Here is a 19,110-nt window from a genome sequence, read left to right as displayed (position 1 = left end):
AAGCACAAAATATGTTTAATTCTAATTCTGTGAAACGGCCATTCTATGCAGTGGGGAGACATTTTAAAACAAAGAGGTAAATTGCAGTGGTCTTCTGGATTTAAAAAAAAAAGAAGAAGAATGTTTAGGAAATTCTCCCGTGCCGGATCTTTCTCTCTCTGAATGTTTATTTCTGGAATATGTGCCATCAGTAATAATGAATGGACTTTCGTCGAAAGGAAGTCATTGCATTTAGCAGCTGCTCTCCATAGACTGTTGGAGGATACGCTGACAGGTCTTGTGGACCTCCAGCATATCCCATTGATAGAATTGGGCCCTATGTCAAGTACATGAAGTTATTTCTGAATGCATTCCAAGGTGCACTGGTACAGTGCGACAGCATTGTTTGGAGGTGGGTCAAAACCAGAAGTTGCATCCATTTGGCTCCAATTTGGCCCAACTCATGACCCACCTGACCTCGGACTGTGACCTGCCAAGTGGGTTGCGGTCCACAGTTTGAGAAACACTAGTGCAGTATACACAAGTGTTTTTTGGGGGGGAGGTGGCCCTATTGTGGCAGTGTGCAGCTCACATTGTTTTGTGTGTGTTAAAGAGGTTTTTAGTTTGTTCATTCCTCTGCCAAATGTTTTTTAAAACCTGAGCACATTTACAAATGGGTTTAGGGCAGTGGTTCCCAAACAGTGAGTCGTGGCTCCCTGGGGAGCTGCAGAAACCAGCCAAGGGAGTTGCTGAATCCTCATGAAAAACCCATTGCCCTATACAGTGTATAAGATTGTAGCCCTAATGGGGAGCCTTGGCCAGTGGACCAGTAGGTCAAGGGAGCCCCCAGTCCCCAGAAAAAGTTTGGGAACTACTGGTTTAGGGGTCTGATGAGGTTGTTGCTGAACAGCACATGAATTCCAGACTTGGTGTATGCATGGAAATGGTATATACCTCCTTATGGCTTCTGGATGCAGACAAGCACTCCACTACAGGGACCTGAAGAAGGTGACATATCGACTTGTGTTTGAGGGAGACAGCTGCCAGAGGTATGGACTGAAAATATCTCCCCCCCCCCGCCATGATGAATTATATTCATCTGATCTCTAATCTGGAATTCTGGTGTACAGATGTTTACAGCTTTGTGGGTGTAGAGTTCATTCATGCTTTCAGACTAAGGCAGTAGTTCCCAAACTTTTTTGACTGGTGGCTCCATTGACCTACTGGGCCATTGGCAGCAGCTCCCCATTAGGGCTACAATCATATACATCAGATAAGGGCAGCAGGTTTTTTTATGAGGTTTCTGCGGCTCCCTTGGCTGGTGTCCATGGGTCCCCAAGGAGCTATGGCTTACAGTTTGGGAACCAGTGGCCTAAGGGAAGAAGGAATGGGGTGAAGGGGCAGTGGGTAGAATCCCATTCTTCCTTTATGTGACCATTCAGCATAAGGTGAGGGCAAGGCTATTACATGTCTTTCTGTGTCCCTGAGCCATGGCCAGTATGTTCCTAATGTGTGCAGCTCAGCTTCTTTCCTTTCTTCTTGCTGTCCTTTGAATATTTCCATGTGATTTTTTTTTTTTTAGTGCATGGAACCGAAGATGGAGATCGGTGTAAAATTGGCATGCAGTGTTGTAACAATGAGTGTGCTTTTTTGGTCTTTAAAGTGATTAAGTGCAGATGCAAAAGATGTTTTTGAAAGCGTGTGGGCTGTTCAACACACATTGTACCAGCAAACTTTTTTTTCCCCCTCCCATGGTGCTTTTTGTGAGTCTGTGTGCACCAAAGCTCCTCCCTCAGGATTGGTGGTTACTTTTTCAAAAAAGATTTTGCTTTCCTGGGATATTTTGGAACACGAAGAATCCAAGGTTAGCTGTTGTATTAATAAGAGGTTAAATGAGTTTAGAAAAATAGATGGTCCCTCCTGGTAGCATCTGGTACACCTTCCTCCCAATTAGCAGCGGGAACATCCATCATGGCAAAATAAGGTTGTGTAATCCTGTATCGCATGAACTGCACTATGGAAACCAGAACAGAAAGCAAGCAAGGTGAGAATGAGGAGGGGGGAATCAGGCTGTCACGTTGCCATGGCGACAACGTATAGGATGGAACAGCTGTCACCCAAACGACAAACTGCCAATTCTCTTTGTAGGTGTGAGCCTTTGGTGATGAATATTTACTGTATGTGGGCCAATATTTGCAGGAAACATCCTGCAGAATTTGAGTGGCAGGAGTATAATTATATTGCCAGACGTGCCATACAGACTTTGGGATCTGATGGGGTTACTGTCCCCATCCTTCCCCCATTCAAGTACATTGAGTGCAAGGGTATTGAAACACACATGGGGGGGATTAACTTTGTTATGGTTGCAGCCCTTTTGTCATATTCCCTATGTAATTACCAGACCTCAGCGCATCCTCACTTTCATGCAGCTTAAATATTAGCTTTGTTGAACAGCCTGTACGTATGTTTATATAGATAGTCACACTCCTAAGAAATAGGGACTGTTTCCCTTTAGTGAGTGTTTTAATCTTTTAAAGCATAATCAACACACCTACGGATGAAACCTATCTCTTGAAGGATCTGAAGGCCTTAGGAACGGACCTCAGCAGATGGGAAACCTTGGCCTCTGGGCGTCCCACTTGGAGGCAGGCTGTGCAGCATGGCCTCTCCCAGTTTGAAGAGGCGCTTGCCCAACAGACTGAGGCAAAGAAGGAAGGTCCGCAGCCAGGGAGTCACACCAGGGACAGACTACATTTGCTCCCAGTATGGAAGGGATTGTCACTCCCGAATTGGCCTCTTCAGCCACACTAGACGCTGTTCCAGAACCACTTTTCAGAGCGCGATACCATAGTCTCCTGAGACTGAAGGATGCGAATGATGATGTGATGTGTGCTATCATGGTATGTGAATGCATTTGAGGAAATGTTGCGCATCGGTACTTTTAACAGGCTACTATGTCTGCTTTTAACAATGGTAGTCAATGACACTTGCTCCTGGGTAAGTGTGGGTAGGATTGCAACTTAGGATTGTTAAAAATTTTCCTGCTTGGTGATGTCACTTCTGGTCATGACATCACTTCCGGTGGGTCCTGACAGGTTCTAAAAAGTGGGTCCTGGTGCTAAAAGTGAGTCCCGGTGCTAAAAGTTTGAGAACCACTGGTCCACCAGTTCCCTCACAATTCCAATGTTCAGTTTGTTTGAAATACAGTGATGTGCGGTGGTCATTGGTGGCCTCTTTTGTACGCGACAATACTGTCTTTTACTGGGCAGTAGAACTGAGACTGTTGCTGGTATTGAATCATAATTTAGGAGAGTGTGTGACTGCATGTGTGGGGAGAGAAAGTGTGTAAAATATGTTTATTTCTGCCAGCTAGGTGCCAAATATTCTTCTTGAAGTGTATGTTCCGAAGGGGTTTAGCTCGCTGTGCCAGATTTCAAAGAAGGATCATTCTGATTGCTGTGGTCTCCTTTTCCAAATACTGTATATACCCATTTTTTTTCCTTCTTGGTTAAGTGTTGGATGGTATCTGATGTGACACCGGTTGACATGTACAGTGGGGTAAGAGATAGGTGGCTAGAGGTCTTGTAGGAGAGGCAGGTAGTGGTTTCTGGTGGTGCTTTCTTCACCACAATAGGTGGAAAAGTAGAAGAGATGGAAAAGGAGTAAGGTAGAGGCCAGCACTTAACTGTTTAGGTATGTGCTCTGCACAGTGACTCAGGGAAAAGTATTTTAAGTTTTTTAAAAACTTTTTTATTAATTTCCAAAAACAAATATAAACACACATAACACTAAAAAAAACAAAACACACAACACACTTCACTACATACACAAAAAAAGGGTTCAGGAAATCATATATCAATATTATATATCACTGAAATTAATAATCATTACATATCTCCTAATCAATTTCCTCTTCTAAATTTAATATCATTTTTTCATTCGTCATTTGTCTATCATATCATATCAAATATAATGCGTATATATATATATATATATATATATATATATATATATATAATACAATCATCTAAATGCCCAGGAAAAGTATTTGAAGTTTTGAGGTGCCAAAATGTGATGCTCAGAGCTGGGAGACCAGACAGCTTGGGAGTGTTCCAGCTCTGTCAGATGTATTTTTAAATCTTTCTTAAGTCCTAACTGGCACACATGCCACCTGCAGTTAACTGCGAGGTAGAATGAAATTTGGCAGGATGCAGAGATGTCTGCAAGTGACTGTCCTCTAAAATGAAATCCTAGTGAAACGGTTTAATGTAATACAGATATTGTCACAGTACTAGCAGACAAATGTGGCACCTGTAAGAATCCTGATGGATCAAGGAAGTATAAAATCCTATCTAGCTTTGCTGCATATACCTCAAGTTTTAAATACTGGTGTGCGTCCTTAGCAGCTTTCCAACCCATGTTGGACCACATATCCGACTGTCTGTCATTGGCTTACTGTACACTAACTTTCTGTCCAGTTGCTTAAAATGCATAAAAACTTACCTTGTGTTGGTGATGCTGTCATTAGGAGGCCTCTCCTGGGTTGTGCCCGGTCTCCATGGGCCTCTTAATGGCCTGCAGAAGGATTCCCACTCTAATCTGATCATGATTGATAGCAAATTGCATGTTATCATAATGGGCAGTGGAGTGTGAAGGTAGAATTGCGTATTTCAAGATCATGATGCACCCAGGGACTTCTACACTCTCTTGTGGTATCTCTGTTAAACTTTGTGTGGATGTTTTGAGTGTCTCAGGTTTTCTACAATGAAGTGTGTTTGAATTAAAGCTCATTAAAATGTGCGTACATTTTTGAGACCCATTGTGTAAAGCAGGGGTGCCCAAACCCCGGCCCTCGGGGGCTCTCAATCAGGCCCTCGGGAAGCCCCCAGTCTCCAGTGAGCCTCTGGCCCTCCAGAGACTTGTTGGAGCCCATGCTGGCCCGACGCAACTGCTGTCATCAAGTGAACGACTGTTCGACTTCTCACCTGAGCTGTGGGACAAGGGCTCCCTCCACTACTTGCTGTTTCACGTCTGTGATGCAGCATTAGCAGCAAAGGAAAGGCTAGCCTTGCTTTGTGCAAGGCTTTTATTCATTCATGTAAGTTCCATCTCTAATATATTCATTTATGTAAATTTATTCAGATTTTAAATTGTAAATTAATTCTTTTTTTCCTGGTCCTTGACACAGTATCAGAGAGATGTTGTGGCCCTCCTGCCAAAATGTTTGGACACCCCTGGTGTAAAGGTATGCATCTACCTCTTTAGAGACATGAATGGGGTGTAGTGTTTTAAGTATTGGACCTGGAAAAACCAACTTCACATCCCCACTCAGCCGTTGCGCGATGATGGGCCAGTCACACACACTCTAGTGTGTGGGGTTACGCAAATGAAAGGTAGGAAGTGTGAAATTAAAAAATGTCAAAATAACGTAATTCAGAGGACTACTGGGGTAGAGCTTTAACCTGCTCTCTGCTGCTGGTGAACTAAGTCTGCGATCCTATGCACACTTACCTGAGAGTATGTCCCATTGGACTCATTGAGGCTTTTTTCTGATGCTTAGGATTGTGCTGTGTGTGACCCAAGCATGAGAATCAATCCACTTCATAGCTGCACCGGGCATGCTGTTTTAGTTGTACCCAAGTCTGGTGGAATATTGGAGACTGGATTCTATGCTGGACTGGCAAATTATCTATTCTTTGTGGATGCGTGCAGTGTACACCTGGAGTATTGTGTCCAGTTCTGGTCTCCCCATCTCAAAAAGGATTATTGGAGATAGAAAAGGTGCAGAAGAGAACAACCAAAATGATTACTGGGCTGGGGCACCTTCCCTATGAGGAAAGGCTACAGCGTTTGGGCCTGTGCAGTATAGAAAAGAGGCGCCTGAGGGGGGACATGATTAAGACATACAAAATCATGCAGGGGGTGGACAGAGTAGATAGGGAGACGCTCTTTTCCCTCTCACAAAACACCAGAACTAGGGGACATCCACGGAAGTTGGGAGAGTTAGAACACACAGAAGAAAATATTTCTTTACCCAGTGTGTAATTAGTTTGTGGAACTCTTTGCCACAAGAAGTAGTTATGGCATCTTGCCTGGATGCCTTTAAGAGGGGATTGGACAAATGTCTGGAGGAGAAGTTCATTATGGGCTACAAGTCATAGTAGGTATGTGGAAGCTCTTGGTTTTAGAGGCAGGCTGCCTCTGATTGCCAGATGCAGGGGAGGGCACCAGGACGCAGGTTGTGTCTGTTGTCTTGTGTGCTCCCTGAAGCATTTGGTGGGCCACTGTGAGATACAGGAAGCTGGACGAGATGGGCCCTTGGCCTGATCCAGCAGGGTTGTTGTTATGTTCTTATGTACAGAGAATCCTGTCTCTTACAAAGACCCCTGGGGCATGCAGGACAGGTGCCTTCATCTCTGCCACAGTGTCTTCATTCATATACAAGAGGGTGTAAAGGAGTGCTCTCCTAGGCTTTGCGGCCGAACATCAACTTAAATCATCTGATTTCTTTGGGGGTCTCATGGGCTCAGCCTTTCCTCCCCAGTCAGCTTCAGAGTGGAAAATTGAAAGAAATAGATCTGAAAATCCATGGTCTGCGGCTGTTGTTGTGAGAGGAGTTAAGAACAGTTACATTGCCAGGCCTCAAAATAGAGTTTTTAAATAGCTATGTACAGAAAAGCTGTCAGCCAGAATGTCTGGAATTTTATATAATTTTAAAATACTCTAGTATGCACTAGAATTCTCTTTAAATAGCGCAATTCAACTTTCCTAAGGAAAAGTGTTACAACTAAAACCAGTGCAAAAACGGCATGTGTTTTAATTTTCGGAAGGTGGTACCGATGGTGTTCACATGCACCAAATCCGTGCATGTGCATGCATCCTCCAGCTGGAGATGTTTCCTTTCTCCCCGTCACTGTGACAGATGGGTGTACAGCTTGAGTCCTGAGTTTTTTTTTTTATGACTTCTCTGACATCCAGACTGAGACTTGCAACCTCTCTTTCATACATCACAAGCGTTTATGTTGGCACTTGTGCGAGAGATGGAGTTCAGTCCTGGTCATGCGATATCCTTTCATACTAGAGACAGCCCAGGTTGCTTGTCAAATGCAGATAAGGCCATGCAGCAAAGACCTCTCAATTTGAAGCCTGGCCAAAGCAGCAGGTTCCGCACTACTGAGATCTGTCATTCCTGTATCTGAAGATGGATCAGTCTCTGGAATGAGCTCTGTGGAACACCAATTTAGGTGTAAGAAGGTGGTTAAGAGATGTTTAGGTGTACATAATACATACATTTCCTCCTCAGAATTGTATGAATACAAAATAATGTGTTCAAAAAAATATTAAATTAAAAAAAAATAGAAAAACGAAGTTGAGTATGCAGGGTTCAGAATATTTCTCTGATATAGTATAAAGCTGGTTTTACTTGAACACTTTGCAGTGTTCTTTGCAGAATAAACACGGAAGGAAGGAAGGAGAAAAGGAAAGGGCGGACGGGCAGGTGTTCTCTCATGTAGACTCCCCCATTCCCTCTCCACTCTGTGCACCAACATCCTGTTCAGTCTATCTCTGTCAGTGGAAGTATGGGGATGTCCACCAAGTGCAGGGTGTGATCGGTCATCTAGATCATGGGTGTCAAAGTTTTATATAGTGGGCCAAAGACCTGGCCACGGTGACCCATGCCCTAGTGACATCCAGTTTAGACTACTGCAACGCGCTCTACATGGGTCTGCCTATGAAGACAGTCATAGTGCAGAACACGGCTGCCTGTGTGGTTACTGGGGCTTGTCGTTTCGACTCAGTTGGGCTGCTGCTTCGGCGGCTACACTGGCTGCCAGTTCGTTTCCGGGCTGAATTCAAAGTGCTAGTTTTCACTTTAAAAACCCTATACGGCTCGGGTCCAGAGTATTTGAGGGACCGCCTCCTTCCATACAATCCGACCCATCCTCTCAGGTCATCAGAGGGGGCCCTTCTGACTGTGCCACCATCAGTGGAGGTGAGGGGGATGGCAGCAAGAAAGAGGGCCTTCTCTGTGGTGGCTCCCCGTCTGTGGAACTCCCCCTGAAACTGAGAACAGCTCCCTCTTTAGAATCCTTTCTGCGGGGGCTTAAGACCTTCTTATTTAAAGAAACCTTTTAATGCTGACACAAGGGGCATGACTTTTTTTAAAATTTATTTTAATGTTGGGTTCCAAATTTTATTGTGTTTTATTGTTTTTCAATGTTTTATTTTTATACATATTTACATTTTTTTATGCTTTTATATGATTTCTTTTGTAAGCCGCCTTGAGTGCCCTTTACCGGGACAGAAAGGCGGGATATAAATTCAATAAATACATAAATAAATAGTATTCATGGCACCTGCTGAAGTACAGAAGTGACATCATTAAGGAGGAAGGGATGTCATTAAGCAGATGGTGCTTAAGCAGAGAGGTGATCTGCAAAGTGACTCCTCTGCAGAGGTGGCACTGTTGAAAGGACATCCCACATAATTGGCTCTCCAAATCCCTCAGCAGCATCTCTCTCTCTTGCCCCATAGCATTCCTTGTCTTCGGAAGCCACCTTCCGTCTCTTCCTCCCAGAGCCTCGGCAGAAGTGGTGCTGCTGAAAGTGGCAGTGCTGGGTCAGCCCAATTATCACATGGGCTGGATAAAGAGCTTCCAGGGGCCACATCCAACCCCTGGACCTCACGTCTGACACCGCTGATCATGATGGAACGCTGTCCTTCGAAAGGCTCTTTTTCTTCAACTCCTTAGTGTTTAATGAATGACCTTCAGAATTGGCGGAGTGCGTGTGTGTCTGCCTTTCTTGCTGCCCCAGTGGGTCTGCAACCCAACCGATTTCTGTTTGGCTTGCTTGAGGCTCAGTCTCTTTGTAATTTGCTGCTAGCTGTCTTTCTGCTAATTGACTCAATAGATGATGGTGGTTGTTTAATGAATTTTGTATTCCGCTGCTTTGTTATACCAAAAGAGAGAATGGGATACACATTTTAAAATCAAAAAATCAAATCCCAAGTGATGGCTGAGGAAGTGACGAGTCCTGCACACATGGACTTTTCATCATCAGAAAAATATTAGGGTAATAATAGGTTTGAGTTTGGCCTTCCTATTATTACACCTCTTAAAAGAGCTTTGAAGAAAGCAGTTAACGTTTTTTCTTCAAATAGTTAACAGTTGTTTGTCAAATAGTTATTCTTCAAATTGTTACCAAATAGCAACAATTAATAGTGGCCAAAAAAAATCTCATCCTTTTATAATTGGTAAGGTAAGGTTGTGGTGGGCTCTGACTATCTTTTAGATATGTGTTAATTGAAGGATCCCATCAGGGCTAGGCTTAGGGGTATATGGGACCCCACTGGAAACATTTCTTGTGGGGCCTCAGATTCAAAGCCAAGGCCCGTAGAATCTTAGAGATAAAATCAAAATTTATTATATCCTTTATATCTCTATGACAGAATGGAAAGCATGCAAAATGTACACTTAAAAAGTACATGCGAGTTAATGGACCAAATGGTTCTAAGCACATTTTAATATAAAATTGCTAGAGCAGATTATCCTGGTGCAATTGGTCCAAGTGGCTTAAAGCTGGCCCTGAATCTCATAATTTGCATTCATCCTAGAGGTGGCAGTACTTGGAAATATAAAGAGACCTATGGCTGCCAGTTTTCACTGGTCTCTAAGCCAAAAAAATTTAGACCAGCCTTGAAAATAAGTCCTGAAATTAGAAGTTGCCATCTTACCACATGTACACCCAGAGTCTGAAAGGTGGGAAAAAAATACAGCTTCTGACCTTCCAAAAATTCTACGCCTGGTTGTGTGGAGGCAGTTCTTACTTGACGCAGGTGAGTAGGCAAGTGGCTATTTTTGAGCCTGGCGTAGCTGTGTGTCTGTTTAAATGTGTAGGAAGAGTCTCTCTTATGTCTCTGTCTCTACAGAGACAAAGATGTTCATTTTGCAGACAGGTTTGGAGCAGTTTTCGAAATGTGTGTGTTTCCTGGGCAAGTCATGCACATAACCCATCTGAAGTGATGCTTGTACAGTGCTTCAGCCACAGCTGTGTGCTCTCATGTCTGTTAAATAATGGTAGAATTCTGGGGGCGAGCAGCAAGGCATAGATGTTCTTACCTTCAAGCTGCTTATATAGTTGGATATATAAGCAGCTGGATATATAGCTGGGTTCATAAAACCTGGCTATAGCTGCTTTTGCAGATGGAATAGGACTTCTAGAAAAGGTTATTGGTCTGACCCACCTGCTGTTAAATTCAAATGTAAGTTTGCTAGACAGTTCATCTTCCTATGGCACGTGTGTGCTGATCTAGAAATATTGTGAACTCTTCTAAGTTGCGTACTGCCGGAACCCAGATCAGGACTGTACTTGCTCTGGCTTTATTTGTTGGTCAAGGCTTTTGCTCCAGCCTTTGGCAGCTCAGACCGTGGGTCCTAGCCGGCCGGCTCGCTACAGGGTAGTGACTCGGGAATGCTGTACTAAGCTTTTTTGGAGGTGACGAAACGCCCTAGTATTCTTAGTTTCTAACTTGATAAGATCACTCTTGGGTACGATAAATGACTGAAATATGGCAGCGTGATCTGGATAAAGAGGTTTTCCACCATCTCATAATAAGCTAGAGGTCATCCAGTGAAATTGATTGGATGGAGATTTGGGCTGCTTTTTCCTAACATTTCCACGCTATGGTGTGGTCTGCTGGACAGAGATTTGGGCTACTCTAGGCAAAAGCAAGCACGTGCCATACTTGTACATAACTCATAGAATTCAATAACCTGGGATCACCCCTTTTAGTAGGGGATTAGACACATTCATGGAGAATAGATCTATCTGTATGAAGACTTCAGGTTCAGAGGAAGCATGCTACCAGTGGATGGGGACACGGACAGAGCTGTTACTGTCACGCTGTGCTTTTGGGCTCTCCAGAATCGTTGGATTGGAAACTTCAGGAAATCAGATGCTGGACTTGATGGACCTTTGGTCCATCATTATTTACATATCTCTAACCTACATGCTACTTGTTGCAAGATGGTTGGGGGGGGGGGGTGAGAGAGGCAGCAGATGCAAGATTACAGGGTTGGCAGCTATACTCCATCTAGCCCCTCAAACTTTGTGTACCTGCAGTTAGTCAACCACGTCTCCTCCTTTTGTGGTTCTATCCTGGAGATCTAGAATTACATTGTGTGTAGCTCGGGAGTGTCAGGGTGTTACTGCTTTATTAGAAAAACCTACTGAATGCAGCAATTGTAGTCCTTCTGCAGTCTCGTTTTCTTTTCTCTCTCTCTGATTAAAAAAGCCAGTTCATTAGTATATAGCGGATTACAATGGATTACAGATAGTAACATTTTTGTTGGAAATTCAGATTGACTCTGTTGCCTTAGGGAATAGAAGGTATTAATTTACAGTTGTACAGATTTAAAAGGTAAAGTTGCTGAGTGATGCTAATGTGTAACATAATTTCTTATTGCCTGAATATATCGTCGCTTGGAGTTTTTTTACCTCCTCCCTTTTGGGAAGGTTGGAAGCGTCATAAAATACTGTATTCCCCCCCCCCTTCTATATCATTAGATTTGGGGTAGGGAAGAGGAGAAAAGGAACAGTAAAGCAGCACTTCTGATGCAAAGGAAATTTCCAAAGATATATGCTATCAAGAGATTTTAGGTTACTAGTCTAGACTTTTTTGTCCACTCGGGGAATGTAGTGGCTGATGGTAGCTACACATTTAATTGGGTCTGAGGTTCAGTGAATACAGATGGAACTTTTTCTGAGTAAACATGCACAGGTTTCTGTTGTAAGCCTCTCCCCTCCCTCCCAAGTTTGAATGCATTCTTTTTTGAAATATTAATCCTGTCAAAGCTACATCAAAGCCAAGGAAAGATGGTACCAGAATCCCAATCTAGGGTATGTTCCTCCAGGTCAGAATCTCCATGGTCAGTTGCTGGTGCTGGGAACTGAGTCAGAAGTGCAGCAAGGATGAAGGAACCATTGTGTTGATCACTTTGTGCTAAGAAAAGGGCCACACCTCTCGGCTTCTAGTAACAAGTTGATATTCCAGCTTTGAATGTTGGAAGCATGGTGCAGAGGGGTGTACTTTTAATTTAATAGATTTATAAGCCATTCTTCAGCCTTTCTGGGAGTCTTGTGCAATTTTAAAGGCAATTATATGCCATTAAGTCAAAGAAAACTCTTGCTAACTTGGCCAAGAAGCACTTTTTCAAGTGGTGATTGTGTCAAATTTTGTGGGTGGGTGGGTGGGGGGGGGAAGGCGTAACTCTTCCACTTTAACTCAGCCCAGTGACTTTTCTAGTGACTTTTGCTGGTGTTTTTTAGATTGTGAGCATTTTTGGGAAAGGGAGCCGTTTATTTGATTTCTCCGTAAACCATTTTCTGAACTTTTTTTGTTAAAACCAGTCTGTAAATATTCTTAACAAATAATAGTAAAACAACCAATGCAAATCACAGAAGTGGCATCCCAAAATATACTACAAGCTATGAAATACGGGGAATACCCGAATAAATAAAATAACTTGCTTGAGACCAAAACAGCATCCATGTTGAGTGCTAAATGAGCTTGTCTGGGGAGGACATTCTGCATTCAAGGTGTGATGACTGAGAAGGCAATATCTCCAGCCATTATCTACTTGATCTCAGATGGCAGGGAGCGGAAGTCTCAAATGAATAACAGGTTTGGGGCAGGCTCTCCTGGACGAAAAACATAGGTAATCGGTTAAGGCTTTATAGGCTTTGAATTGTGCCTGGAAGTGGAAAGGCAATCATTTTGTAACTGTTTCAAAATAAGTTCCCTTCAGCTGGTCTCATTTAGTCATCTTGCAGCTGCATTCTGTGTTGCCTGAAGTTTCTGAAAAGCTTTTAGAGTCTGCCTCGTGTAAATATTTTGCCTGCCTTCTGTGATGAAACTCAAGATGGTGCACATGAGGTTCTCAGGAGGTTTTCTAACCAGGCACTGACCAGACCCAGACCTGCTTAGTGTCAGCAAGCTTGTGCATCATTGGCTTTTAGGCGATGTCTGGGGTTAATAAATGTGGGCTTCTGTAACACATAGTGCATGTTCTGTTTCCTTGGAGTTTGCTGTTTAAATGGCAACTACATTTGGGTATTGACAACATAGATTGCATTGGGGCCTTTCTTGACCAGGCAATGGATGAATGCCAGGCTTTTTCTACTGACCCTTCCTTAATCAGGCATGGCCAGTCCAGTGATTACTGATTGCAAAGGCTGATGATGTAACATACCCTATTCCCTAAGCGCATGTATACATACAAACATATGTACTTTAAGTGTACACACGCTCATCCCAGATGGTTCTTCTTTCAAGCTTCAGAGTTCCCATCGCATTTTGTGCTTGCTCAGCTGGCTAAGTGCTCTTATAGTTGCAGCACCAGTTATGTGAAAATGAATAAAGACAATTTTTCAGATGTTTCCCCTGTAGCACAGGAGAAGCATCCCCCCTACCCCCTGATAGTGGATAAAAGCATTGATTTTAGATGAAAAGCTTCTTCAACTTCAAGAAAGTGCAACCAAGAGCTAGGTGTCTTGCTAGGTAACCGTGGCTTTTCAGTCCTTTCTTGTTCTTGTAGGTGTTTTCCGTATATCTTTAGATGTTGTGTGGATTCCAACCAATGGGTCTAGATAGATCCTGTTATTTCAAAGCTATTTTTGAATTGCTTGAATACAGCTTGTTATTCTGGTTTCTCTCTCCTTTCTTAAGGAGGCAAAATGAAAAGAAATATAGGAACGACTGGGAGCAAAAGCCAGGCCTTTCCATTAGTGGCAAAAGACATACTGTGGTGGGTGGTGGTAGTGGGGGAGAGGGTCCATAACATTGAGAAGGCCCTCCCGTGATTTAGCACTTGCCAAACATCTGATGTTGGCATAACCTGCAAAAAAGGCCTCCTAGAAGTTCTTATAGTATAGGCAGTTTCATGTGAGAAAAGGTGGTCTTTCAGATATCGTAGAAACCTAGAGTTGGAAGGGGCCTAAAAGATCATCTAGTCCAACCCCTGCCTGTAGCTGGAAATATGTTGAGCCCAAGCCACTGAGGGTTTTATAGGCAATAAGAACTTAGAATTGTGCCTGGGAACAAACTGTCGACCAGCACAGCTGTAAGAAGAGAGTTGTTGCATGATTGTAAAACCTTGCCCCTGTCAGACTTTTGCCATTGCATTCTGTACCACCTGAAGTGTGGAAGCTGTAGCCAAGATCCAACATGCTCCATCCTACTTGAAACAACTTCACTAGATGACTCTCTACAGATGCAGTGGTAGCAGAGAAGTATGCCTTCTTACCACCATCATGGTTACAGGATAGTGGACTCTTACCTGTGTTTAGGTAAGCTTATGGAAAACTCCAAGATGGATGACTTCTAAATCAGTGAGAGCTTGTGAAAGTTGTTGTCTTATCAGTGGTAGACATCTTTGTTTCTAGGAGCTACTCATATATACTTGCCCATCCTCTTCCATTATGGGGCTTAACTGACTGTGTGCATGTGTGGTTCTAAACAGTAGGATGCATTTGATCTCTTTTTTTGGATCTTTCACTGTGGATCGGCCTACATGTGAAGCTTTCTCTCTACAGCAGGGGTGCCCTGGGGCCACTTGCGGCCCTTGAGGACTCCCAATCCGTCCCTCAGGGAGCCCCCAATCTCCAATGAGCCTCTGGCCCTCCAGAGTCTTGCTGGAGCCTGCGCTGGCCTGATGCAACTGCTATCAGTGTGATGGCCAACTGTTCAACCTCTCGCATGAGCTGTGGGACGAGGGCTTCTTCCACTGCTTGCTGTTTAACGTCTGTGATGCAGTAGCAGCAGCAAAGGAATGGTTGGCTTTGTTTTGTGCAAGGCCCTTTTATGGGACTTGAGCCATTGCAAGACCTTCATTCGTTCATATAAGTTCCATCTCTAATATATTCATTTATGTACATTTATTCAAATTTGAATTATAAATTCTTTTTTTTCCTGGCCCTTGACAGGAAATAAATGTCAGAGATAATTTAGCCCTCCTGCCAAAAAGTTTGGACACCCTGCTCTAGAGAATAATAATGGAGAACCTCTTGTCCATTCCAAGTTTGAATGCTGTAATATGGGGTTGAAGGAAAGGAGTTGTATTTTGGTTTGAAGACAAAGACCGTGTCTCTTTCCCACCCTGTCTAGTTCTACAAGTGATCTATTGCAACTTATCAGTATTTGCTTAGGTTGGGAAGCATAAGGATTCATGCTCATCCATTGTGTCCAAGTGTTTCTGTATGGGAACACCCCCAAGCATATGGAGAGGGCATACAAACTGTGTGTAGTGTAGTGCCTTGGTGTGCGTCTTTCAGATCCAGTACCTAGTCTTTGTCATAAGCAAATAATTGAATACAGCATTTTGCAGTAAAGCCATTATACAGCTTCCATGATCATTTTTTCACCTCTCACTTCCCTGTTAGGTTCTTAACCATGGTTTAGTTTGCTCAAGAATTGCATATGGCTCAAGGAGTCTGCCTTAGATTGGTCCAGTTACTAGAAATTCTTGTGTTCCTTTATTCTCCTTGATGAAAGAACTACAACAAGGTTTTTCGTCTCTCCTTTCCAAACTTGAGATGTTACCAGCCCACTTGTTTTCCATATGAGAAATGATGCTGCTTGGCAAATAGTGCTTTCCTCCATGAGATCCCATAACTTTCAAGATAACCTTTACAGCTATGCAAGGGAAAGGCTACATGCTTACAAAACCACAGGGTTCCCCCCCCCCCGTCTAATGCATCCTCTCATTAAGGATTCCATTGTAGATTCTTCTGCTTGTCACGGGTGCTTCCAGAAATCTAGAAGAACATTCTGAGAACAATCAGTAGTTTTTTTCCTCCCTATGAGTTCCCTTGGCACGGAGAGTGAGAGAGCCAGAGAGCACTTCTCAAAAGAAAATATAGAAACCCATATAATAGATAAGAAATATAGAAAGCTATGTATGTCAAGAAATACAGAAAATGAGCTAAGATGATTCTAACAAAATCTGAATTTCAACAGGTTGTTTACTACAATTATGTACATAAATCCTTGATTTTTTTAAATGTAAAAATGCCTTTGACATCTAGTTGATTTCTACCTTTTGTTTTGATGCCACAGAGTGCTGGAAAGCCAACTCAGCAGGATTATGTATTTAATAGCAAACAAAATCTGAACTACCATTGCTCAGTTTGTCAAATGGGGTTAGACTTGTGTCAAGGAACACCAGAAATTCTCCCAGTCTCTTTGAGTTGAATTAATGTGTCATCATTTCCTTTGTCCTTAAGTCAATGAAGTCATCTTTGGCAAGCTCTACATAGGATGCTTCTTGTGTCATCCAAGAAGGGATTACAAATCCATGTTTCACTTTGAAGGTGATGACCTTCAAAAGAGTTCTGCAGTGTTTGCAAGCGTCTGCAGATTTCTGCCTGCAGAGAAATTCACAAGGCCTTCTCACTCTCGACTCCAGCCCAACGTGGAAAGTTCACACAGTTGCCTGCCTCTCATGTCCTCTTCCAGAGCGGCAGCTTGGCCAAAATAGCTTGTAGTTTTTCAGCGGCATTCATCATGGTGACTGCAGGGCCTTGAATTGGAAGATTTACCTCATTCATATGGCCAAAAATATCTGCCAAGTAAGCCAAGCCATGAAAGAACTCCCAGTCAAATTGTTCTGAGAGTGGGCTTTCCTTTTCTTTCAAAGAAAGGAAAACTTCTGGCCCAAGTTCAATCAAGCGCTTTAAGACTTGTCCTCTAGAAAGCCAGCAAACTTCTGTGTAGTAGAGATGAACTTCATGCTCTCATTTCTTGACAAAACCTCTTGAAATGTCCTATCACCACCATTTGAGGAAGTAGAAGAAAATAATTTATTATTATTATTATTATTATTATTAATAATAATAATAATAATAATAATAATAATAATAATAATAATAATAATAATAATAATAATAATACAGGTATTTATATACCGCCTTTCTTGGTCTTTATTCAAGACTTTATTCAAGGCAGTTTACATAGGCAGGCTAATTTAAATCCCTGTAGGGATTTTTACAATTGAAAGAAGGCTCTATCTTTCAAGAGCCACAACAATTCAGATGTTTCGTTTCTGATCTGGCCTCCATCCTGGCCTCCATCCTCCCACGCTCAGAGCAGATGGAAATAGCTCGGCTCAGCTTGTCAGCTGCTTCAAGGTCGCACGGTGCCAGTGACCTCGAACTGGGGACCTTGTGGATGTTATCTTCAGGCAAATGGAGGCTCTACCCTCCAGACCAGACCTCCTGCCCTGGGGAGGGGAGGACACCTGACATCAGTTGCAACTACTTTAGAGTACAAGGCATGATCTTGCTGTACTGGTATAACATTGGTCTATTATATCACCAGGTTCGAGCAAACTTCCAGCATGTTTAAAGTTGAGAAAACCACGCGTCTGAATGACTGTACCACAACCAGCACTGTTGACGCTAGTAATTTGAATAAGATACGCTAGTATCCTGTCACCTGCACAGGGTAATCTGGGCTTTCTAGTTCTTTCGGAGGTTCCTTAAGTGAAAATTATACATTAGCTGGTCCGTTCAGCCTCCAGAGCTCAATTTTGCTGGAGCTGGTGGTAGGTGGGTGGTATATCATGACTGCATCCCATAGTGCAGCAGAGTGTGGACTGGGCCTAGTCTTGCTGCCTACCTTCCTTTAACCCATCTTAATATGGAAGTGAATCTATTATAAACTTGTATTTTAGTGACATATATTAAATGACTTACCTTTGTTTCTACCCTTGGAAAATATGACAATGCTATAACATAACCGTCTCTAAAAAAATTTTAGTGGCAAGATTTTCAGCTTTCCCTTTACAAATCTTCTGAACAATCTGGTCTTGGCATTGCCTGTGTGATGTGTTCATGTCTTTTAATTTTTAAGGCTTAAAAAAAATCTGTGTTCTTGTTTTCATTTTTACAGTACCATCATCCTGTGACTGGAGGCTCCTAACAGGAAACTTCCACCCATCAATGCACTGCCAATGGTAAGTACTATTAAAACATCTTTAATGTCTTTATTATTTTTTTAAGTGTACTTTAAATAAAATTGTCCATAGCAGTGAAAAAGGAAAAAGGAGAGACACATGTAGTACTTGGCAAAACAAATACACCAAAGGATGCTGGGAAATAAGGCAGCCTGTTTTACCATTAGACGGTACCTCGGTTAATCTGACAGCCAAATTTGACATCTGTGTCAGTGCTGTTGGTGGTCGCCCCTGCGTTCCCTTCCGGTGAAGTTGATGTAGTAGAGAAAATTAGTCTCAAGGTGGCACATTTTGTTCACAACAGTTCTCCCAGATCTGATGTTAATTCTTAAAAGCCTGAATGCTCCTTAACCCACCACTGATCTCTGCCCCTTGCCTCCTCCGTCGCCTGCTAACCCCCCACGCAACTATCACAGAGTTCTCTTCCAGACTGGAAAGCGAGGTGCAATACTTTTTGACTTTATCTCCTGATTCTTAGCTCTGGCATTCAGGAGGCTCTGGGGGAACTGGGGCTTTTCGACCCATTTTTTGATCACAGGAGAAAAGGAGCAACCTCAGCAGGGAGTTAATATTCTCAGCAAGTGTCAAAACCTGCTCTTGATTCTCTTCAGCCACAAACTGCATGGAAGCTGCCATGTTTTTCATACCATTTTGTTTCAGTTCCTTTCTGTACTACCCTAATTGTTGTAGCAATGTTATTGGCAGCGTGCGGTCTCCCCGTACCTCGGAACACCTCCCAGATGCGACCCTTCCAGTCACATCCAGGAGGTCTTTGAGCCCCTCCGCACATGAGTCGGCACCCGCGTTGAGTCAGATTCCCAGGAGCTGAACCTATGGATAAGGGGGGCTCAACTTTGTATGTGAAATAGCCATTCCTCTCTCCCCTCTTTCTTTATGCATGCATGCATAGTGTGAGTGGTATTCCAAATTTTTGGTCTCTCAACATTCTCAAGGTAAAAACTGGGATTTTGAGAGGTGTGCTCAATCTTTTAAATACCCCCTCTCTCATGGTTTTCTGTTTTCCAATGAGATAGTTTTTCTTTCACCATCGCTGGGGAATTTGTAGTACTCAAAATGATCTTCAGGCATAATATGCTAGTGTTGTGGGCACCATTTTG

At 42.9% G+C, this 19,110-nt stretch overlaps 1 protein-coding gene across 1 annotated transcript in view; it reads left to right on the top strand.

The window, feature by feature from the left end:
• Positions 1 to 19,110, top strand: part of TBL1XR1 (TBL1X/Y related 1) — a 205,816-nt gene that overhangs the window by 73,123 nt on the left and 113,583 nt on the right. The window contains exon 2 of the mRNA XM_066619236.1: positions 17,929 to 17,992. The gene's annotated coding sequence lies outside the window, so the exon portion shown is untranslated. The remainder of the gene's footprint in view (positions 1 to 17,928; positions 17,993 to 19,110) is intronic.

Source organism: Tiliqua scincoides, chromosome 3 (genome assembly GCF_035046505.1).
Source record: "Tiliqua scincoides isolate rTilSci1 chromosome 3, rTilSci1.hap2, whole genome shotgun sequence".
Lineage (NCBI taxonomy): Eukaryota > Metazoa > Chordata > Lepidosauria > Squamata > Scincidae > Tiliqua > Tiliqua scincoides.
Note: the sequence above shows the minus strand (reverse complement) of the source record. Positions and strands in the feature narration are given on the sequence as shown.